This window comes from Dermacentor albipictus, chromosome 8 (assembly GCF_038994185.2).
Source record: "Dermacentor albipictus isolate Rhodes 1998 colony chromosome 8, USDA_Dalb.pri_finalv2, whole genome shotgun sequence".
NCBI classification, from domain to species: Eukaryota; Metazoa; Arthropoda; class Arachnida; order Ixodida; family Ixodidae; genus Dermacentor; species Dermacentor albipictus.
The window spans coordinates 118,193,370-118,218,144 of record NC_091828.1 but is presented as its reverse complement, the minus strand read 5'-3'; the positions used below and the strand labels follow the sequence as shown (position 1 = coordinate 118,218,144).

General features: G+C 44.8%; 1 long non-coding RNA gene and 2 pseudogenes across 1 annotated transcript in view; 1 reads left to right on the top strand and 2 right to left on the bottom strand.

The window, feature by feature from the left end:
* LOC135910330 (uncharacterized) overlaps window positions 1-22,951 on the top strand; it is a 55,739-nt gene extending 32,788 nt beyond the window's left edge. Inside the window, exons 2-3 of the long non-coding RNA XR_010567017.1 lie at window positions 20,987-21,049; window positions 22,838-22,951. This is a non-coding gene — a long non-coding RNA (uncharacterized lncRNA). The remainder of the gene's footprint in view (window positions 1-20,986; window positions 21,050-22,837) is intronic.
* Window positions 2,797-2,912, bottom strand: LOC135910379 (U6 spliceosomal RNA; annotated as a pseudogene).
* On the bottom strand, window positions 13,160-13,254 carry LOC135910378 (U6 spliceosomal RNA; annotated as a pseudogene).
* Window positions 22,952-24,775: the final 1,824 nt, after the last annotated feature.

The window sequence follows — 24,775 nt, the reverse complement described above, 5'->3', positions numbered from 1 at the left end:
CACTTCTTTAAATTGCTTTCGTGAGACTGCTCTTTTTCTACAGTAGATTAAAACTGGTTGCAATTTAGAAATAAATTATTATCGCTTCTTGAACGACATGTGCCTCTTGTTCGCATTCGTGGTGGTCTAGGCAAACCCTAGCTTTCTAACATACTTAGGAGGCTATCGGGAAGGAAAAAAAATCTTTTGCATTATGCGAAACGCTATAAATGTTGTTCAAAGTGGGACAAGTTCTTTAAATTCCTGCGCGAATACACTAGCACTTTGAGACAATAAAAAAAGATGTTCTTTCACCACGACATGCCTAACATCATACGTGCTAACCCCATAAAAATTTTGAAATATTCAGAGACCAAACAATAGCTCCAACAACTTTCCTTTGACTTACCCTGATGGTTTCGACGCTCCACTTGATCAGTGGTCAGACGTAATCAACTCGTATTTTTCTTCGTCTCTCACTCGTGAGCCTGCACTGAAGGACTTTGATTTGCCCAGCTACAGTTTTCCCCTCGTGTTTCCCATTACAAGTGATTCTCAAGGCATTCTAAAACTGATCGAAAAGCTAAAAATTTCTAGAGCCCCCGGGCCAGATAACAATCCCTGCAAAGAGACTAAAAGATGCAGATGAGACTTCCAGTCTTATATTACAAATTAACTTTACCCAGTTCATTACTGATAGTTCACTTCCAAATGACGGGAAGGTTAGTATAGTGGTACCGCTATATAATTCAGGCAGCCACTTCAATCTTTCCAACTATCGCCCCACTTCTCTAACAAGTATTCCCTGTAAACTCCTACAACATACATTATATTCGCAAATAGCATATCAACTCGCTGATCATTAATTCTTTTTTCACAGTCAGCACAGTTTCCGGCATGGTTGGTCATGCGATACGCAGATTTTTGAATTTATTAATGAACTACAGCTGCACTTAGACTCATCACTTTAAACTGACTTCATATGCCTAGGCTTTGCCGAAGCATTTGACTGCGTTCCCTTTTTTGGCTTTTGGCCAAACTTTCATACCTCTCGCTCTCGACCCTCTGGGTATGGCATGGATACATTGCTTTCCCACTAATGTATTCCAGTACATTGCTGCCGGAAATCATTGCTTAAACACTGCTAGCGTCATCTCCGAAGCACCACAGGGCCCCGTCCTCGGTCCCCTTCTCTTTCTCATCTTCATAATCAACATTCCTACCGGCATCTCATCCTCTGTCTGACTTTTTGCAAATGACTGTGTAACCTATGGTCGGATTACAGACTCAACCGACTACGCAATGCTCCAAAAAGGCTTACAATTATTAGAAACCTGGTGTTCCAATTCTTTATTGAAACATAAATCTTCACATGTAAAATTATGCAGGTATCCCGTAAAGACTCTAGCAAGGATCACTCATGTTTTTTTTTAATCGACAGCCCTATCCAAAGTTGAGTCATATTGTTATCTCGGTATCACTGTTGACAGCAAGTTTACCTGGTGCGACCATATAACTAAATTGGCTAATGACACTACTAACTCCCTTGGTTACGTCAGACGTACCCTTGCGATATGCCCCTGATCCACAACCAGCTCATTAAACTTTTATTTGAAGTAAACTTGAATCCGCCTCAACTATTTGGAGCCTGCACCAAGCTTAGTTAAATATATTAGAATGAATATGAAATTGTGCCGCTATATTCATCCCTTTCAGGCACAGCCGCGGAGAAAGTGTCCTTGCGAATAAATGATCCCTAGGACTCGAACCATTGCTGTTCCGTTTCAACATTTCCAAAGCTGTGCCCTTTCCACACAATATAAGTTCCCTTAACTATATGAAAAGCTTCGAATGCCACGAGCCCGTACGTGTCGTCGCCTTTTTAATTCTTGCAGCAACCAGCGCTAGCATGGCTTCACATTTTCCTTTATTAAATCGGTTTTGCCTAGCGCCATCGCAGAATGGAACAATATAGTAGATAGAGTTGCCAATGAACGAAACCCCATTATCTTCAAACTTCTGCGCACAGATCACCTGAAACTACACCTTATACTGACTTTGCTGTGTCTACGTTGTTTTGCGATTGCCGTTTCATATTGTGATTGCTCTGCTGATTTGCTTTTGCATTGTATTCAGTGTGCCTCTTACACTTTTTCCTTGCCTTCTTTTTTTCTGTTTTCATACGAATCCGCAGGCTGAGTTTTGTATGAAATAAAGTTTTGTATGAATTCTAACCATACATTTGTTTCTATTTTTACCTACTGTAACCCCCCCCCCCCCCTTATGTATAGCGCCAACGGGGCCCTTAAGGGAAAATAAATGAGGATGATTATGACAATCCTCACACTGAAAAAACACTTTAATAAAAGTGAGGGAAATCCACAGCACCAAGATATCGCAGGCTCAAGCCAATTAAAAAATAAGATGAATAGCGGTAGAAAACCGAAAGTGCAATTTACTCATCGCCAATTACAAAAAACGAGGTATAGCCGATATAGAGAATTAGATGTATCAAGTGCAACTTCTTAGTTAATATCTCATGACTGAAGTTCTGAATTGGCACAGCATGTTGCATGTCAGTATCACGTCCAGTTGATTATGAGACGAGAAAGAAGAAAAGAGACAGAAGAGAAAGAGAGAAAATAATTCCTTTAGCTTCAGGTGTTTTTCGAAACAAACAGATCTGAGGCAGGTGTGTCAGGTTGACAGGTCAAGTGTAACATGTCCATGCACAGACATTACTTCACCCTCCAGTGATAAGGCTGGGAAACTGAAACTAAGCAGTTCGTCATATATTACCAGTATAGATGGCAGACAAAATATTAGCATCAGAGCGAAGGGTTCGCAATTTCGCTTGTCATCTTTGCGCTGGGGCCATGCTAGTTTGCTCTGTATCTTTCCAATTTCTTTTTTTATACGTTCTTTGGAAGTAAACGAGCATGTCACTCTCTGACAGCCTCAAACGCTGATGCTATGAGCAAAAGACAGTGCCGTGTTGTTGTATGTCCGAAAAGTTGGGTCACGAGCATCGAGGGCGGCTGTTGTGATCTACTGAATAAATAAGCGTTAAATTTTGCTACCACCCATGCAAGAGAGAGGACTCACGTTTTGCAATTGAGTAATTTTGTTCCGATACGGACAGCAGGCTGAATGCACAAGCAAAGACCCCGATTGCTGCATGTTGATATTGACCAGAGAGCGCCTATTCCGCTACCACACGCGTCAGAGCGGTATTCTGTTTCCTTTGACGGGGCGAGGTGGGTCAAAATGGAAAGCCTTCTGATAAGTTTAACGAACTCTGAGAAAACCGCATCTTCCGCAGGGCCCCCTGTAAAAGGGGCGCCATGTTTATTGTTTAATATCTGTCAGCGGCTTCGCAATCACAGCCCAAATTCTTTCCAAGGTGGTGAAAATCGGAGAACAAAGCTATGACAATCCTTGGCGCACTTGGGCACAGAGAAGTCTTTCGCGACTCAAATTTTCTCATGGTATGGTTGTAAAACAACAACGTTAGACATATGGTCCAGGATAGTAATTTTAGCCACGGCCAAAACGGCACTTCGATGAATTCAACTGAAGTGGGGCGCGCGAAAATACGTTAACAAATGCTGAGGGACGTTGTAGTTGCATATCAAACGAAGGAACGCACTCTTAGGTCGTGTAAATTACACAAGCTCATCAACACGTTTTGAACTCATGAAGCAGAAAGTCCACGACTCGCTCGAGAGTCACTGGGGCATTAGAGAAATTGAAAGGCGTGACCTTAAACTAGTGAAGCACACCAGGGGCTACAATAGCCGTTTTCTCAGGGTTTATGGGGTTCACCACGATCTCACAATATACAGATCGAAGGTCGATATTAGAGAAGTGAGAGGCACCATATAGACAATCAAGCGCATCACCAGTTCGCTGTAGTAGGCAAGCGTCTTTTTTTGTAATGTTGTTCAGGTGGCAATAGTCCATACAAAAGCACCACCATCAATGCTTTTCAGCTACTATAGAAACAGAAGAGGCACAGAGACTGGAGGATAGCTCGATAGTTCTTTTCCATGCCTCTTATTAACTTCATGGTGAATGATGCTTGGCTAAGACGCAGACATTCCATAGGAGCATCGGTACACAGGGCTGAAATCGCCTGTGTGTATGCGATGCGCAAGAAAAGCCGAAAGTGTTTCTTTACGACTCGATAATACAACTAAGCACGTGATGATGTTTAGACGTAAGGTCGTTGGCGATCACGCTGCAAATTCGTAGGCTGCCACAAGTTATCGGCATCGGAGTGCCCTTCAGAGCACATGTATAATGCACTGGAAAAGCTTGTGGCTAGAAGCCTTAGGGCACATTCACACCGACGACTTGAGGAGGTCGCGCGACCAAATTGGTCGCTTTGCGACCAGTCGCAAATGGTTGCAAACGGTCGCCTTTCTCGAAAAGTGACCATTTTGGGCGAGTCGCTCTCTGCGCGATTTTTCAGTCGCGCGACCGTGGTCGCAAAACTGATAAACCAATCAGCGGTGCACCAGAAGTGATCTTTCGTGTGTCTACATCCGGCCTCCTCCGGCGCCGCATTCAAATTCCGAGTAGATTCCGAGAGTTCTCGCTGAGAACGATAATCTCCGGGATTGCGACTGCGGGTCGCGCTCAGCCGGGCTTGCCGGTGCGAACATCAGTCGCCTTCGGTCGCTTTTTGATTGCGAGTCGCAAACGGTCGCGCGACCTCTTCAAGTCGCCGGTGTGAATGTGCCCTTAGAGAAGGCAAAGGTAGGCTACTGAAAGCCCCTGGGCAAATACTTTCATGATTAAGCCAAACTCACAAGTGGAATGCTGATTCTGCTAGCTGTAATGTCCGAAACCGCGTAGTGCGAAGAGACACTGTGGATGATCAAGACGTCAGTAAGAGGCGTCATGTGTAATTCGCGATCTGGAACAGCTGGCGCCCGTGACAATTAGAAATACGCCACGGTTATCAATTGCAACAGGAAAAAGTCGCAACAATGTATGTGAGAAGAAGCAGGTTGCTCACTGCATTCTAAGAGGCGGGGAAGTTCTGCGCGGAGTGCACTGGCCGGGCAATTAATCAGAGCGGAATTTTCAGAAAAAAGATCAAGTCCAAGTACGCGGTCCTGAGATCAATGCGCAAGGACGCTAAAAATAACTACCACGCGGTGGCCACCAGCGGTAACGAGAGCTGTGAACATCCCAACAACGGTAACCGTTGCATCATCAGCGAAACGTCCAACTTGGGTCGTGGGAGCTGTAAGGATTTTCTTCTTACGACGAGAAAACTGGCACTCATGCGCGATAGATGCGTTCTAGTTTTAAAAAACTGTGACAGCGATGCCTTCGACGTGGGCTTGAAGAGTGTTCCGGTGGGCATGTAAAGGGAACAGAGGGTTTAGGGTCAAGGTGGGCCGCGCAGCCTAACCTCTAGAACCTTTGCAGTCTAGCTCTCGAGGAAACGTGGACGGCTAAAAGACTGCGAAGGACAGTGGCTTCGATTCGACGAACGAGCTGGATGGCGACATGGCATAGGCGACGGGGCGTAGCGGGTGTGTTCCTTAGGGACAATTGCTGCAGAAGATTCGGTACCAAAGAGACCAGGACACGTGGGTAATAGGCTAAGGGACTGAGAGGTCCACTGGCTGCGGCAATAGAGAGCGATGTGTCTAGCTAGGTTGCAGCGGAAACAGGTAGGTTTATCATCGCTTGTTCTCCATCACGACGGGTTTCTTAAATAATCAAGGGTGTACGGCTCGCGGCAAACCTTTTTTACGCAGACTAAGCCGGAGTCACGAGTGTTTATGGAGCAGATGGTAGAGAAGGATGAGGTTCGCAAATTCCTGGCGAACAATGGCCTGGGTCAATGAAACAGCCGGCGTCGAGGTACCGGATACTCTGGGTATATAAGAAGCCCGGTATGCACCGCCAAGTTCTCGGTAGGCTATGCGCGTCCTGTCGTCTTATGTGGATGGTTGACAAGGAGTTGCGTTGTAGGACTATGCTGCTGCGATATTCGGCAGACGCTCGAACAAAGGCGATATGGGCCCGCATTACGCTTGCTTTCGACGACGGCCCTCTTTAATCACGCTGTCAATGGTGTTCACGTTGATGAACAACAAAGGGAACGCGACGGCCACGATGCCCTTCTGAATGTAGGCGAAATCGTAGAACAAAGCTATGACAATCCTTGGCGCACTTGGGCACAGAGAAGTCTTTCGTGACTCAAATTTTCTCATGGTATGGTTGTAAAACAACAACGTTAGACATATGGTCCAGGATAGTAATTTTAGCCACGGCCAAAACGGCACTTCGATGAATTCAACTGAAGTGGGGCGCGCGAAAATTTTGCTACCACCGATGCAAGAGAGAGGACTCACGTTTTGCAATTGAGTAATTTTGTTCCGATACGGACAGCAGGCTGAATGCACAAGCAAAGACCCCGATTGCTGTATGTTGATATTGACCAGAGAGAGCGCCTATTCCGCTACCACACGCGTCAGAGCGGTATTCTGTTTCCTTTGACGGGGCGAGGTGGGTCAAAATGGAAAGCCTTCTGATAAGTTTAACGAACTCTGAGAAAACCGCATCTTCCGCAGGGCCCCCTGTAAAAGGGGCGCCATGTTTACATCGCCTACTGTCCTTCCACGCAACATTTATTTGGTGGAGGTGGTGGATACTCCTTCAGAGTGCGGCGCTTCGCAGAGAACCAACATCGAATCTACATCGATGCATTCAAGCGGAGACACGTCACCACCATCTGCGCTTGCGACCACTATCCAGTTTAGCGTCCTCTGACGGCCCTGTGATCACAGGACCTTTTTCAGCGCAAACAGCATTGACGTGGATGATTATATAAGCCTGTGCGAATGTACCAGCAAATAAAATGGCTAGGATCCAACTGAAATGCTGGCAAACGTCAATTTTTTTTCTTCGGTGGAGCACCTCAAGTCCGGTTTTTGACCCACGAGGACAATCTCACAAGCTGCGCGAAGTTCAAGCAGCAGCTTTTCGGCAACCCGTTTGGTCGACAACTTACCACCAGGAATCTACTGGCGGTACGTAACGAGACTTCAATGGAGCCTTACTTGCCGTACACACAGGGAGTGCTGAGCTGGTGTCTACAAGCTGACCGGAAGATGTCCGAGGCCCACAAGATCGTCCTGTCGTCCTGTCGTCCTGTCGTCTTATGTGGATGGTTGACAAGGAGTTGCGTTGTAAGACTATGCTGCTGCGATATTCGGCAGACGCTCGAACAAAGGCGATATGGGCCCGCATTACGCTTGCTTTCGACGACGGCCCTCTTTAATCACGCTGTCAATGGTGTTCACGTTGATGAACAACAAAGGGAACGCGACGGCCACGATGCCCTTCTGAATGTAGGCGATCTTGTGGGCCTCGGACATCTTCCGGTCAGCTTGTAGACACCAGCTCAGCACTCCCTGTGTGTACGGCAAGTAAGGCTCCATTGAAGTCTCGTTACGTACCGCCAGTAGATTCCTGGTGGTAAGTTGTCGACCAAACGGGTTGCCGAAAAGCTGCTGCTTGAACTTCGCGCAGCTTGTGAGATTGTCCTCATGGGTCAAAAACCGGACTTGAGGTGCTCCACCGAAGAAAAAAAATTGACGTTTGCCAGCATTTCAGTTGGATCCTAGCCATTTTATTTGCTGGTACATTCGCACAGGCTTATATAATCATCCACGTCAATGCTGTTTGCCCTGAAAAAGGTCCTGTGATCACAGGGCCGTCAGAGGACGCTAAACTGGATAGTGGTCGCAAGCGCAGATGGTGGTGACGTGTCTCCGCTTGAATGCATCGATGTAGATTCGATGTTGGTTCTCTGCGAAGCGCCGCACTCTGAAGGAGTATCCACCACCTCCACCAAATAAATGTTGCGTGGAAGGACAGTAGGCGATGTATTTACAGGATGTGTTTACAAGGGCAGCAAGGAACGGCAAGCATGGAAGCCAGGCAACATCATGCAAAGTAAGTCGTCTTTGTCTTATCAGGAAATGGCCGCTTACGAGTACGTCCCACTGAACCAGTGGCTAGACGTCATCTTCTGCGAATAGCACGTTGCAATATTCATAGCTATGTTTATATAATAAAACCCTTAACCTTTGCATCAAAAATAGCATCGCGATAATTGGACATGTCCAGCAGTCATTGCAGAATATTTCTATGCCTTCAAAAAGCAATGAGCTTAGAAGAGAATATTTTGTCATTTTGCCCGCAACCTAAATAAAGCAGGCTGACTACAAGTAATAAAGCATGTGGTGTTTGCAGCAAAGTAATCGTGAAATCAAATATCTTCCTTTCAAATTTTCAGACACTTAGGCATTAAGCTGTAGCGCCAAAGAACAGGTGTTAGTAACAAATGCTTTACCTAATTTACAAGAGAACAAAAAATATGTGGGACAACTACATTCTATTAGAGGACATTACAGAACATAGCAAGTTCAAACGCCCTTGCATCGATTTGCTTGTTTTTATGAAAAATCCTGGTAGAACAATACTAAAAAATAGGCTAAAACAAAAATAAGCTAAATACAGCCACGTTAGTTATTCAAAGTTCAATATAACGACTCATAACTCTAAAACCAAGATATAAAAGTTTTTTTTTTCAAAGTCCGAACAGGCCGAGTTACACACCGGGCAACCATGATTGTAATGGACATATGTGGCCCCCTCCCTACGAGTTCATAGAGTTATTTCGCTCAAGCCTAGAATGTCGATGTCAACGAGTTCATAACGCTTCCATTAAAAAGGTGAGGAAAATAGCTCAGTGCCACAATTGTTCACCGCGATCATCGTGTATCTTCAAAACGAAGCGTTGCGAAAGAGAGGTATCGTAATTCGGTATGCCGAGATAGGTATATGAAGTAATATATAGCATAATAGCATAAAAATATATGTTATGCGGAGATATAGACATAGCAAAACACTTAGGGTTTACAGCAAAAGCAGTTCAGCAACTACATCGGGCTTCTGGAAAAATTTTCTTGTTATTGCAGAGGCACTGTGTGATTTCAAAGAACCGTGTAGCGCAAAGGTGATATTTTAAAAACGTTTGAATAAATATGCGCGCCGACGGAACAATTGTCCTGTCAAATATTTTCAAAATATTGCAGCAATATCAAAGTATTGTTATTACTGTTTTGTAGACTGTAGATGCGACTACAGAGCAAGGAACGGTTGTTCTAGAAAAGTGTTTTTCTGAATTTTCGTGCAGGCTAAAATATTGCGGGAAGAACAATCGCGTAGGAAGACAGAAGGTTCGTTGAAGGGCATAGAAGTTCTTGTTTTGGGGGCATTTTCATGTTCAAGCTGTAACAAATCTATTTCATGGAATTCTTGATACGAACTTCACAATAAACTGAAAATACATTAGGTATCACATGCTTCGAGTGAGAAACACGTTTTATTTCATAACAACGAACAAAACAGTTGACTTGGCGTCATGTAAAGCGTGTCTTACATAAATACTTAACTTCATGTGAAATCTATTCCTGCACTGTGAAAACGTGTGACCTGAAAGCTGCATGGGGCACCTCTTGTGGATTTCTGCTGTCAGTGGTCAATGTCTTAAATCTGTTATGTGCTGGATGCAGTACTAGCCAAATCGCCATATGCTGAGAAAAAAAAAGAGGACATTGCCAATAAACCCGCTACAGGAAATTAGCTGTCGGCTGTATTATATATCATGAAAAATTCTAGGAGCCCGGCGTTTCTTCTCGGGAACGTATCACAAAGGTGTATGATCCCCGGCCGTAAATTTAGGCTACTTACAAAAAAGCGACACTGTTTCCACAATGTCCATCATTATTTTGGTTGAGCGATTGTTCTGTATGCCTCGGCAAAATGGCCGCCGCAACGGGCTTCCCCATCGTATAGGCATGAAAATCTTTACGCATTGAACACAACATACTACTTTGGTGAACCCTACATGAGACTTTCTTAACTTCACACAAGTGTCTATTTATGTCAACCTTCACGCTGACATCTTTTGGTAACGCTACTATGAAAAAGAAAGAAGCGTATTTCTTGGACACCAAGAGCTTAATCTGTTTTCAAAAGAAATCTGGGGTTTAAGATGACAAGAAAACTCTCAGAAGGACGAGCACAAATGGGTGTTTCCTGACTTTCATATATTCCTTCAATCTCAAATAGGTAGGTGAGGATCAATCTCGGAAAATGAATGAGGATGAGGTAGGGCCGGTTCTGTGAGAAGGTCGAGGTGGGATGACGATGGCAAGCCTATTGTGAATTATGCCTAATATATATTACGCCGATGTATTATGCCTACTAAGGGAACGTGATCTATAATAACGAAGCGCATAGAGGTCGTACAGACAGTGTGCCTAGCAAGGCAAATCGTCATCTGGAAAAAGATAATTCTGTTAGTTATTGAATGTCGAAATGCAACAAATACTCCTTCCTAACCTGCCTGAAGCAAAAGTTTTTGCCCCCGATGAGATCATGTGGTGAGACAGCTACACTGTACTATACCACGGCTGCTGAGCAAAGGACGCGCAGGCGTACTGCTTGAAGCAGAGCGGCAAATGCGAGCCCAGCCAACCAGCGCTCAATAGGACAAGTGGGAACTGCCCCGCATCGGGCATATGAGAGGTGCGAGTTGTCGACGATAATGAAAAGCGCTCGGTCGTTTCTCATGGCGCGGTGCACAGAAGACGTTTGGGCCACGCCTATGGTGGCCATTTCTCACGTGCTATCCTAGTGCTCCTATTAGGCTGGGGCACCCACGGGTTGGTGCGAAACAAGCTTTTCCAAGAGTTGAGGTCACATAATCGCCAAACTCTTAGGCAGGAGGGTGCTTGAGATAATTTCACTGGCAGGTATCTACCATCAGTAGTAGTCTGAATCTCATGGCCGCAGCGCATGCTGTTTAATTATACCATGTGAGGTTGGGAAAGGGGGGCCTGCAGACAGCCCTTTTATTCCTATAGTCCCCATTTCCTTGTTCAAACACGAGAATCTAGGCAAGGAGCGGACCGGGAGACACATTCACTAATAGAAGAAACCTGTGAGTTTCTGGTGACACCTGGGTTTCAACCCTCCACCTCTAGCAGCTTATTCCTTTATGCGAATTCTACCAACATCTCTCGTCTAGCGTTTCTACAATCACCGCAATAGTTGATAATTTCTTCTGCTCAGGCATGCCTTTTCCCCACTTTTGCATTGAAGTCGCGCATTATTACTGTATACTGACTTTGCACTTTTCTAATCGCTAATTCAACGCCTTCATGCAAAATAATCACTTTCAACATCATCAGCACTGGAGGTTGGAGCCTAGGCTTCCACGGCCTTTAATATATACCTCTTATAAGCATTTATTCCTAATACTGTTACCCTGTCATAATTGCTTTAGAATTTTTCAATGTTGCCCGCTATGTCCTTATAAATTAGGAATCATACTTTGTACTGCTTCTTATTTGGAAGTCCTCTATACCAGAGGACGTTGCCATCAGTCAGCACTGTATAAGGCTCACCAGTTTTTTTCTCAACTACGGCAAATGATATCCCAAACAAGCCCTTATAATTCCTCAAAGAACTACTCTCAGCTAGCTTTACTCGGGAAAGTTCCAGTGTTAACTGTTGCCAGCGTCAGTTTCCATTGGCGGCCTGTCCGTGTCCATGGATTCTTAGCACCCTGTACTATGCTACAGGCCTGACCACCACCTTCGTCAGGAGCTCTACAGCAACTAAGCACTGAGGGCTGTTGGTTGATCGGATGATTCATTTTGGAAGGAATTCTAAAATACCGAAAGAGTGAGGCCAATCTTTTGCTGAAGCTTATTGGGTCTTCCTAATTGTATTAGTATAGCTCTAATGGCTCTCGACATTTTAGCCAGTGTCAGGCATCACTCCATGCTCAGATGTGTAGTGTGTTGGAGGAGGTGAAGCCGAGCTTACCACCTTTAGATTTAAAAAAAATCAAGGATTTGAACTTCTGACCACGGCAGCGGAGCATCGAATTTCGCTCAGTCAGATAACATTGCAGGCTGTGGGGCCAGCTTATGGCCGAGAATTTCAGCGCAGAGGATCTTACATGCGTAAAAGCTCCCTTGATTTATCTCCGATAGAAAGGTTTTACTGATTGTGATAGGTAGCACAATATAGAATTATTTATAATTGGTTGTAACCGCGTAGGCACGGAATCGAAGGTACGCATGCGACTATGAGAGCGGCTAGGAATACAAGGCGTTTCGACGACCTAGAAGAACCATTAAAACCACCAGAGGGCAAAAACATTTCGGAACTTGTTGCCGCTCTTACGCGAAAGATCGCGAGACACGGATGTGAAGCTGACAGATTAGGCCAAAGACATCATGAGCAAAGTTCTTCACTGCAGTTTTTATTTGAAGTGCAGATAAATGAACGGATACTGATACGTATATCTGATCACCCGGAAAAGAAATGAAAAAGCAACTCTACGCCGACTGCAGCTGCGCCGATGTTGGTAAGACAAAAATACAACTAAAGAATTGGCGCATGCTAGGGCTGACAAGCAGTGATCTGCGTTGCTTCAGCAGCATGCTGGTAGCTCTTACGGCTTTGCGAGGACAGAGGGGGGAGTGGTGCGGTTGACGGAATTTCAGACTTAACACTCACATCGGCACCCATATCAAAAGAAAAAAACACTTTACTGTTGCTGTCGGTGACGTAATAGAGATGAGTTTGAGTGCCAAAACGACCACTCATGGACATTAGTGCTCCTTGTCATTCTTTTTCTGCAAGGTACACGGCTTCTTCTTGAGTCCATGAATGTGTTAAACAACCTTAAGGAACTAAGGGAAACGACCGCCACCAACATATCGCAGGTAAAAAAAAAAGAGAATGAATAGGGGTAGAAAGCAGGAAGTGCAAATTATTAAGAAGCCACTTACAAAGAAACGAGGTATATCCGATATAGAGAATTAAATGTAGCAAGTTTAACTTCCTAGTTGATAAATGATGACTGGAGATCTGAATATTGGCATGGCATGTTGCGTCTCAGTATTGTGTCCAAAAAAATAGATCCCAGGCAAGTGCGTCAGTATGCCAGGTCAAGTTTAATGTGTCCATGCACTGGCATGACTTCATCCTCCAGTGATAAGGCTGGAAAACTGAAACTAAGCAGTTCACGATAAATCACCAGTATAGATGAAACACAGAATATTAGCATGAGGGTGAATGCTTCCCAATTTTGTGTGTAATCCTTGCGCAGGGGCTATGCTAATTTTCTCTGTATCTTTACAATTAGGGCTCTTAGGGGAGGTTTATTGCGTCGGTCGTGATATTCTGCCTGATATCGTAGTCGCTGTAGGAAAATCTGCCGCGGGAGCAGCCAGTTAAATGTTACTGCTCGATCTCCTAGCAATGCTTGCACATGACAGAGAAGTCAGTAACCGAGTTTCTCCCGTCACATCGGCTGCAGCAGGCTTTTACGTTCAGACACTATGAAATGTTCGGCTACGATGGCCTCACTTGCGTCGTACGAATATGCGATGTATGTTGTCGAGAGGATGCCGAACACTTCGAGCACGAGGTCACAAAGAAGGCCGGGCGAGATGCCAGGAAAGCGAGGTTGTTTAATGTTGATGCGACACAGGCCATACAATACTTCATCTTGCACGATCAGTCTTCGCAATATCGCGGCCAGAAATGCTGGACTATTATCGCTCGAACGGCGAGAGAAGATGATGTGGCCGATATGCATTCTTCATAGCGATTGGGTTCTATCATTTTAAGTAGCAAAATGCCAGAACCTTGACGTGTCCTTTGATGCAACTCAAAGAACACGAACTCATGTCACGGTAAAAGTGAGTCTCCTTCAGTGCTACCACTGCGCGAAGAGTCTCCTTCACTACTACTACTGCATTTTCGTCGCAGAGTTAGAATATTGGTGACATGCCTGATGTTAGACATTTCTGCACACTCTTCCAACCACGAGTTCTGGTGAGAGGCAAGATTTTATATTTTAAAGCACTGGTTATGACAACGCTAGGGTCTAAAGATGATATAGAGCTCCTCTTCTTCGGTATGTTTTCTTATATACGCGTCAAGCACAGCCACGTATCACTCTGGTTTCAAGTAATGTATGCGAATCAAGGTGAGAAATACTTTGCTTTGTACGTTTGATATCCTGTGAGTTTCAGGCGTTTAGGGGTGTCAATTTCGTTTCCATGGAGGCACCTGTGCTTATTTTCACTGCATTTTATGGTGTGCTTCGCTGCTGGACTTGCATTCCTCTTTTAGGTTATGTGTATTCATTCAACGACAAGGCCTGTTCAGGAATCCCACTTCAGTCGAGATTCATTTTGCTTCCACAAGGTCTGGAATGCATTTTTGTGTTTATGATTGAGCTCTAGCTTCAATGCAGCTTGGGAAAGGATGACAGAAATTTAACGCCCTCTGTAGTCGAAATTAGTGTAGCGATACACAATGTTGCAGCTGCACTAGAAACAGTGGTTGCACTAGAATCGGAATTAATTTTTTTATCTCAGAGTGTAAATTTGAAACACGACTCTTCTTAATGAGCTTTGAAACTTCAAAACTCTGACAGCGCTAAACTTGTGTTACCATATCTTTAAGACCTCCGCTTCGGCACATCCGACCGAACAGTGGCGATGGGGAGGTTTCAGGCTTTGCGGCGAAGATTATGTAAGGAGCGCGTTGCACTTTCTGTGAAGTTGTGTTGTGCTCGCATAGTTACGCTGCGCATATAAATGTTGTGTTAAGCGAGAGATTGTTTGTGGAGCTGTTTGTAAAATAGGAACGCGCGATATACTCTAAAACATGATAGTAGCTTTCGAATTTGCAGCGAAATTACACGGCTTTTGCGTTATGTATTTTTCTTCGTGTTTTCTTGGCATCGATACTCTATGCTGCACCTAGAAAGAAAGAACCGTTTCTCTGGACAGGTTGTATCAGTAGGAACGCAGAACAAATTTATGCGCTGTTTGACGGTATCCAACGCCTAATATTTCCTGCGCCATCGTGCAATGAGCGTGCGGCATTTCGCACAAAGTTTCATCCCCAATGAAACAGTGCGTCACGCCTTTAAAGAAACAAGTATTTTCGTGGGGATGTGTTCGCAAATTTTGCGCGAGCAACAAACAAAATGTTGGAAATATATATACTGTGCCACATACAGGATTTGAAAAATCTGTAATACTTTCTTTTTTCGAGAGCATTGTGCCTTTTCTTCCTCATAAGTATTGTAACAATGTTTTGACATCAGTTTTGATTCACAATGGACGTGATAAAAATATCTTTGCTAGATGAAATATTGCGTATAAGGAGCCAGTAGCACACTCTGTTAAAATGAACTGATTTCAGTTTGTGGAATCTACTCTCAGTCTTTGCTACCTATTAATTTTGGTTAGGTTGAAATTGATAACACGTTCTTAGAAGAAGGTCCGATGATTAGAAAATGGGCTAAAGAGAGTATATTTTTTAACGTCAGTGTTTCTGTACTGTTGTTTCAAGGCACATGGTCTTCCAGGTAGGAAGTTATGAATCGAGGCCACGTTGCTGGTTGATTTTTGTCGACTGCGCCTAGTGCTTTTGAATGTAAGGAAAACAGCACCTGGATATTTCAGCTTTATTATAGCTATCACTGTATACATGGAGCCTAGCTGCAGTTCAACCTTGTGCGTATTTTAGAGAACCTCGTGGTTTGATGAAATTTCTCGCGGTGTTGTCTCCCGCAGTTTGTATGTGGTGTGTATTGCCTTATAGCATCGAGATTTTCGAATGACAATTTTCATGTTGTAGTGACTTTCAATGCCGCAGTAGCAGTACTGTGAACCACGCAACTTTTTTGGGGTCAACTAGTACAAAAGCAAGTGATATATGAAGCAAAAGCATAGCGCAGATCACTGTCAGCGATCGTACAAATCTGCTCAGAGGGTCAAGCGCGTCAGCTTTTATGCATGAGTGGACGAAGTTTCGAGTGTAATCGTTGGTGCCTGCGTGCCATCCAAAAAGCAGTACACACTTTACGTCATGCATGAACTCACATTACACAAGTTATGGAGGTACCATACGACGGATACAACCACCGATAACATTCGAGAAACGTGAGATACACGCCGGCGTGTGTTGCGCCGAGCCATAACTTTTACCATTCTTTAGCCCGTGAGAAGCGGTAACCAGAGAAAGGTAAAAAGTGCAGGCCTCAGTGCCTCCCTCATAAATGGCATCGTCCCGATGCTGCAAGCACGAGACCGAAAAATAAAAGCATGTGTAGTAAAGAAACTCCAACAACAAAGCACCAAAAAAGCGAAGTCTAGAAGTTCGTCACTGGGCGCATATAGGCATAAGAAGTTCCACGCGGACAACTTCAGGTGGCACACGGTGCCGCTGTGATTCCGAAGAGCAGTCTGGCAAAACGTCATTGTGCCATGCGCCAAAACGTCGGGCTATATTGCAAGATCCGAAGTAGCGTTGCAAAAACATCCTCACTAAGTCCTCATCGGCGTATTGGTGTCGACGTCACAGTCGTAACAAAAACTGGGTCGTCGGTGTCGTAATGCACGTAGTGTCGTCAGATATTGTAGTGCTAGATGTCGTTCCTTAGCTGGTATTTGATTACCAGGTGGGCGAAATGTCGGTCTTCTTCAGTGCATTGCGGTGACTTGTGGTAGCATGGCGTCGGGCGTTCTCGCGATAGCTCCGGGAACCAGCCTGAACGCTATCATGTGTGTGGTTTCTTGCACGGCCGTGTCGTAAGCGAGCGTTACATACGCATGAACGGCATCACATGTCGTATGTTCGACACCAACGTACATCGCTAACATGTCGGCAAGCGTCTTGCTCACTGGTTCTGTTGGACTATTCGTCTGAGGGTGCTGGGTGGTCCTCCCATGGTGACAAGTCTGGCTGTGTTACAGAATGGCCTGAGTAATCCTAGCTAAGGCGTTCGTCTCTCAGTAACGATGGCTGCTAGCACACCATGTCGCCGCAGGATGTTCTAACAAATAATTTTTTCTATTCGCCGCAACAACTTTGTGCAGGACTTTGATGTGCATAGCGAATGCGTTTTCAGTAACCACGACAATCTACTTGTTTTCTGATATTGTCACCGTAAAGGGCCTCAACAAATCCATCCCGATTAGCTGAAGTGGGCAGTAAGGACGCTCGATCGGTTGTGAGAATCGCTCTAGTCCATGGTGTTGTATATTCGTGGGAGGGGCTATATGTCCTTAGTGTTCTTCAAGCGGCGGTAATCCACGGTGTAGTGCAGAGTTCTATCGCTTTTATTTACCAAGATTGCAGGTGATGCCAACCGGGTTTTAGACGGGTGGATGATGTCATCGCGCAGAGTTTTTGGTTCGTTGTCATATATGTTCACGTCGTCGATTAAAAACATGGTAACGGCACTGGCGGCATATTCCAGCCCATTCTCCGGTTATTATGTGATGCTTGGAAACTGTTGTTTGTCGAATCATTCAGGACGACGAGAAGGAGTCCCTCTGTTGCTCTAGGAGACATTTGAGCTGTGTTTTTTTCATGTTTTGGAATAATCAGATTATTTTCGATGGCTGGTTCCGCAGCATCAACCATAGTTGTAGGTACAGTAGAATCCGAGAGCACCAACGTATCGCCCACTGCTGTAGTTTCTTCTATGTATACAATCTTCATGTCGTTTTTCAGTCACTTAAATTCATGACTCCAATTTGGAGCAGTACCTGTGCGTTACCTCCGCGCAATTGCACAATTCTTCTTGCAATGCAATGTTAGAGTCCAGCAGCTCTTGTTCTTCGCCCATGATGGCGCTCCTATGTCTGGTCATGTAGCGGAGCCGGCGCAAATAATGATACTGGAATGAGCCGGGACGCAGACTTCATCTTCGGTCATACTCAAGACATGATGAGTCAGGCAACTCTCCTGTAGACTAGCTTGGTCTTCAGATATCGTTATCGACTTGCACTTCAGATCGATGATCGCGACATGTTGGCTGAGGAAGTGCACGCGCACAATTAGTCTAGCGAGCACTGTTTGAGGATAACGAAGTTCGCAGGGCAGGTGCGGTCATAAGCCTTAATTCTAGCCTTGCACATTACCATCGGCGTTATCAGCTGTCCTCAAGTCACCCGGATTTGAGGTCCTTCCCAAGTAGTGTCTCCTTTATTTAAATTTGCGGCGGGCTGTCTACGGATGACAAAGTGGTCGACTCCTGTGTCTATTAGGACGGTGACTTTTGGCCATCCCTACGAAACTCAACGTCGGTGGTTCTTGGCCTCGCTTTGTAGTTGGGCCGTGGCGTCGGATGATGGCTGCTTCGCGTTGTTTCACTTATTTACATGGCGGCGTCTTCTTTTGTCGGCGCATTCTTGGATTGTAGGCTTCGTCGGGATGGCGGTGTGTCATTGCTAAGTCATCGACGTAGATATCGAAGCATCATTGCCTGCCGAGGATATACGAAATTTACTCGTAAAGCAAGCAAAATGTCCTCGGTTGCTGCTTTTAATTTTCCGGTAATAGCTAAGGGACCTTCCACAGGTACTACCTGTGTGTGGCGGAAGGTCGCAGCCTGGTGACGGCAAACGGTCTTCGGTCTTCGACGGCTCCAATGAGAGGCGACGAGGAAGTCGGTGATATCGCTTGGCCGTTCGCCTTGCTGGGGGCGTGGCGCGTTCACAGCAAACCATCGTTGTCACAAGTGGCAGTATGGGCATTGGAGGTAGACATGGCTGGTTTTTCCACAGTGACAGTAGAGCGTGCAGTGGTCAGGAGTGCACTACACGTATTGTTTCCTCGTAGCATTGCACGGGCTAACAGGCACACGGGCTGCCACTTGCGGTGGTGGTGGGCATGATAACTTTGTGTTACCGGCATTTGAGGGTTGCTGAGAGTTCCCATCTTGCATGAGATGTGACGTTGAACCATTTATTTTAGAACACATAATCCTTGGAGGTGCTTAGTGCTCGGCCGGGATCCATGATCAGCGAATTTCGTGGTTCCGCTGCGAATTCAGTGTACATCAAACGCGTGGAATCCGGCTGATGCTGGCGGGTGGCATGCAGCTCCTCGGAAACATGCTTTTGTATTATCCTTCGAAGTGATGGGGCGAGCGATTGCGCATGGTCCATTGCTTCCAGCTTCTTTAGCAGTTTTGTATGTAATAAACGTTATATAGCGAAACAGGAAGGTTCCTTGAAGGTCATTACTGAAAAAATGAATTTGGCCCCTCTTGATTTGCAAGCCTTCGCATATTGTATATATTCAAGGTCGAATGTATGCTTCACAAAGGTTAGGGTGAAAAGACAACATATTCATGATGCATTCAAATGATTTTGTACACTACAATCGCCGTCGAAATATCTTGAGGTATAAATCAGGAATCGTAACTGCGACATTACTTGAATGACTACTAAACAGTGTATACTAAATGAAATATTGTTGTTTTCATGCGAGTGCTCTTTGGATCTTTTTCATTGCACCTACTTTCCTCTAACAGGCGATCCTGATGTACGACATTTAACCTTCGCGAAATGAAAAAAAGCGACAACGCATTGTTCTCTGGCATGTTTTTTTAGCTCGGTGTGACCGTGAAGCATCTAAGGAAAAAATACTTTTGAAGCAGGGGTTTTCTCCCTAGGCAAACAGAATAATGATATTCGTTTTAGTGGCATCGCATCGACATACAATCGAGAACTACAGGTACACTGTAGCGTTTGTGCCTGAGATCTTTGTTCCTTCCCTCTCTACGCACGCCGTGTTGACACTTGTTTCTGAAGACTCCGCCAAAGAAATGAAGGTTGAATTCGCAAACAAAAAGATATATACTGCATAACAAAATACTGCAATAAAGCATAGCCTCCCCACCGCACGTTGTACCCGAACAAAAACAAAAAGTGTGACGTCACGTAAAGCATCGTCAAAATTATATTTAAGCGCCCACTTCTGGAAGAACTTTCACACTACTAAGCGAATAATCATGGCGGGCATTTGGAGCCTAAACATTTTAGGGGTGTTGACCATATTGGCCTTACTTTTTTCCACGATGCCGGAACCGGTCTGTGGAGCAATGGGTAAGTAAGCATTTCTAAAGTTTTCAAGAACAAATTTCTTGTCAGAAGACGATCCTCAGTGTGCTGGCGGTAAAAAAGGCATCCTAAGGACATCATTTCCGGTTTCCTTTTCGGTGGGAAATTTGATGGTCGGTGTTGTAGCCCTGCTGTAAGTGAGACGCAAGTGATTCGGGAGCTGATGCTTTGTGAAGCCTAGTGTCCGCGTTTGTTTACCGTCACTGTGGTGAGTTCACCGCGTTGTATGGCTAGAAAAATATAAAATAACATGCATGGGGGTAACCAGTGAGGTGTTTTTGAGGTTGCAAGCTGCAGAAACGTGTTTCTAATATATGGCACTTTAGTTATGACTTCTGAGCGAGCGCACATACTGATGTGCACTACGCACAGATAATTAAGCACGCAGCAGATAATTATGCCCTGTGCTGCACGTTGGAAAAGTCAGAGAGCAGCGCTAGCCATCGGTACCATTTTCACGGCCATGGTTGTTTTTGAAAAATATGGTCCTGAACCTTCGGTGGCGGTGCGGTTTTGTGTAAAATCGGCAGGTAAACGTGGCTTCTTGCCACCCGACACGCCGGCAGAAACGCTTCCTTGAAGAAAATAAATCGACGGGGCGATTTTGGGCCTATTAGTGCCTATTAGGCCTATTTGTGCCTACTAGGAATCTGCGCTCGGAACGCTTAGTAAATGGTACAATGCCGCAGGCGTCAAGAAAAGTTGGCTCTGCTGCCAACGCAGGTAGTCTGTCACTTCCGCGCAGCTGTGTAGATAAGTACAGCAATCTCTAGTACTATCTCCAACCTCATGCCACCGTCCTTTAGAATTATTGAAGTAGGTACTCCATATGGTTCTCAAAGTACAGCGCAGAAACGTTGTACGCCTTTGATGAATCGCCTAAAATCAGGTAGAAAATGAATCTTTACCTTCTTTGAATAAGCCCCACGCTAGCACTAATTTATCTCCTACAGGAGGACCACACAGAGGACCCGGTAGAGGAGGCGGTCCAGGAAGACCACACCGAAGGCCAGGAGGTAGGTGAAAGCTTTCTTTATTTACCGTTTCATAAGAAAATTACACATATTTTCCCATTGGTGCATAACGCATTGGCGTTTTATTTATTAATGCCTAATTGTTTTACTACTGCAGTTATCGAGATGTAAGATTATACGTATAATTCAGTTCACCTCAGTGTGTAGTACTGTTCTCGTCTCTAAATACGCTTAAACGGAGAGAGAACTGAACAAAAGTATGTCACGCTTTTGCATAACACCAAGAACTTGCACACGCAGACACATAACGTAGTCAGTTGCTCTTTCAATGTAAAAAATATTTATGAGGTTTTACGTACCAAAACCACAATCTGATTAAGTGGCACGCTGCAGTGAGGGGCTCGAACAATTTCGACCACCTAGGGTTGTTTGACATCCAATTAAATCTATGTGAACAGATGCTTTTACATTCCACCTCTTTTAATGATTTAAAACTGTTTCAGCTATTTATTACCGTCATATCCGGAGTCTTTCCTACTTCAGCAAAAATCATATGAAATGATAAGGTTCACAAGCCCAAAAATGATTAATAATGCCTGTTTTCTAACACTGAATAATAACTGAACAAGCTGATAAACGCCCTTTAGTGCTGTCATATTGTATAGTCAAATTTTTTTATCAGGTACACCACACTTAAAATGATATATACAAACAGTATCGAATGTAGTTTGCTTATTACTCTTTATCAGGACGCTCTAATGAGAAGGCATCATTTCTCTGCGTAGCCTACACACCATACGCCTTCCTGTTATCTTCTGATGTTATATGAAGCACTTTACCTTCATCTTTTGAACTTATACCAATCAAAGAAGGCTTATATTTGCATAAAATTTTTAAATATGTTTTAATAAAGCTAGAAGTTTCTGCAAATCATATTGACCGCAAAAAAGACGGGAACAGAGGAAGAAAACACATAAACAGCACGGGCGGTAACTTTCAACTGTTTTATTCATAGCAGCCAGTGGGCATATATAGGCAAAAAGAACATGCGCAGATCGCAGCAAACAAGAATGCACATCAGCTTAGCGTGGCAACCAATTATCAAAAAAATCTATTTCCGCTTGAAACAACCTAATGGAGTTTCTCTCCGCTTCTGGAAATCTTCGTAATGAACGCAATAATATATTGTATGAGGGACTGGTGTAATTTTGTTCACAAATTCAGCGTGCCTCACGACGGGCCGAGATAAGGGCTATAAGTCGATACATTCCTACCTCTAAAAAAACGTAATCGGATAGTAAGCAAATGATTGTATTACACGTCATGGTCAATAACTCTTGGCGAAAGTAATAATCAAATACTCGCGTGCCTGGAACTTCATTATGAAGGCACACTTGTTGGTTTAAGTTTTCTGACAGCTTCTTCACTGCAGTATACCGAATTTTGACCTTACTAAGCAAAGTCATTGTTAATAAAGGCTAAATTTGGCGCCTATCATTTCGCCTACAATGTTTGTGTCTCTGAATGTCTATTTTTGTCCATATGTTGGCTATGTTTTCAAGAACAAAGTCATTATTATTTAATTTTGTTTTGCGCAAATATGAACTACCGCACCTTAGCGTTCAACACTTCGCTAAGAAGATAGAAACGAAGACACTGCCCGAAAAATTATCGAGGACCAAGGTAGATTCCGCACGGCATATTCTGTTAAACAGTTTTGTATTTTCTAACGCCGAAATATTAGGCGCACATTTTAGTATTAGCAGCGTGTTCGTAAGAAACGATCGGTCCTGAAATAGTGGCTAATAACTGATTCTGTTTCTATTACAGGACCTAGAGGCCGCTGACCTGCCAATAATGCCAGAGACAAGAGCGCATAAAATTTGCGAATATTGTCATCAATACCACTCGATCCCAGCGACTATAAATTTTGATGGAAAGTAAGGTTTTCTGGAATTGTCGTTGAGAACTTCTGTTATATTTACAAAAAGTACCGGTTTCGCCCGAAAGCCCAAGCATTCAGTAAGATATCAAATTAGTATACACCTACACAAGGTAATGATGGGACTCTATGCAGCCGTCATCGTCACCATCATCATCAGCAGCCTGGTTACGCCCACTGCAGTGCAAAGGCCTCTCCCATACTTCTCCAACTATCCCGGTGATCGACTAATTGTGGCAACATTGCCACTGCAAACTTCTTTATCTCATCCGTCCACCTAACTATCTGCCGCCCCCTGCTGCGTTTCGCTTCCCTTGGGATCCAGGCCGTAACCCTTCATAACCATCAGTAATGTGCCCTCCTGATTACATGTCCTACCCATGCCCATTTCTTTTTCTTGATTTCAACTAAGATGTCATTAACTCGCGTTTGTTCCCTCACCCAATCTGTTCTTTTGTGATCCCTTAACGTTACACCCATCGTTCTTATTTCCATAGCTCGTTCGATAGGGCACCGCGGTGGCGTAGAGGTAGAGCATCTGCCTCGCGTGCAAGAGGACCGTGGTTTGAATCCCGGTGCCACACATTTTTCCACCAGATTAAAGAAAGGAAAAAAAATTCTCGTGTTGATAAAATTGCATAAACAGGCCTGGAGTGAGGTCTGATCCCGGTGGACAGAACCGGCAACGCACTCCCACACCAGAGCAGCATTGGTCACCCTCGTGCAGCACTTTGCCTCAACCTCCTATATGAATACAACAATAAGCAGCCATATAAACTTGGAAGCATTCGCTTGCTAAGGGAATGAACAAATATGGCGCAAGCGAGCATAGTGTAGCGAAATGACGCAGCTGTTAGAGCTTTGATGCATCAGATCACCAGGGAGACAACAACGAGGCGGGATGAGCTCCGACAGGGGCATGTCCAGATCCCGATGTACGAAGACGATGAGAGGTATCATTTGAGTAATAAGATTTATTACCTTGGTATTTACATTCAGTTCACTCTACACATATTTACATACAAAACAATGTCATACCCGTTGTGGAAGGCCTTCCTGACCAGCCTGGTCTCCCTTGGTGAAATGGCACCATGTGCTGCTGTCTCCTTCCTCTCTTGAAAATTACTCAGTCCATTACATAAATGAGTTTCTGCAGCATTCAAAGGACCGGCGGGAGGCACACGCTTCTCCACCAATGGCCTATTTCTACCAATCAGGCAGGCCCACAGGATCCAATAAGGGCCAATGTTTAGGAGGCCAGAAATGGTCGCAATAACACTCCGTATACAGTATAAATTCGCCCATAACTAATCAATTTTTGACGCCCGATACAGCCGAGCGTGGTAAGAGGGCGCGACACGTGCACGCAGTGACTTTCAGGTTGGGCGGCGTCGGCCAAGCGGGAGTACGTGCCCCATGCGCCGCCGCTGTCATTTCTGCACAAACACTTGCCCCGCATCGAGGAGCCCAAAACATTCGTGGAAAGAAAGAAAAGGGGGGCCCACGCTAAACTCTCTTCGCGACAATAGACGAACGTGAGCAAACCACACTTGATGATCACGGACACTGCTTGTGATGGCGCTGGCAGGAGCACGCGCGGCAGCAGTAGCGAGCCAAGCTACCTTCGGGCTGTCTATCGCTTCAACGCAAATTCAGTAGCGAGAACATAGTACGCCAAAATGGTATGAGCATCTGCACATCGCTCTCAAAATACGAGGCGCGCATTTGTGTGGCCGCGCAAAGTACCCATTTGCTGGCGGAGCAGAAGCCGGACTTTTCCTCTCCTAAACAGCCTCGTGGCTTTCTTCCGTATCGCAAGCGAAACC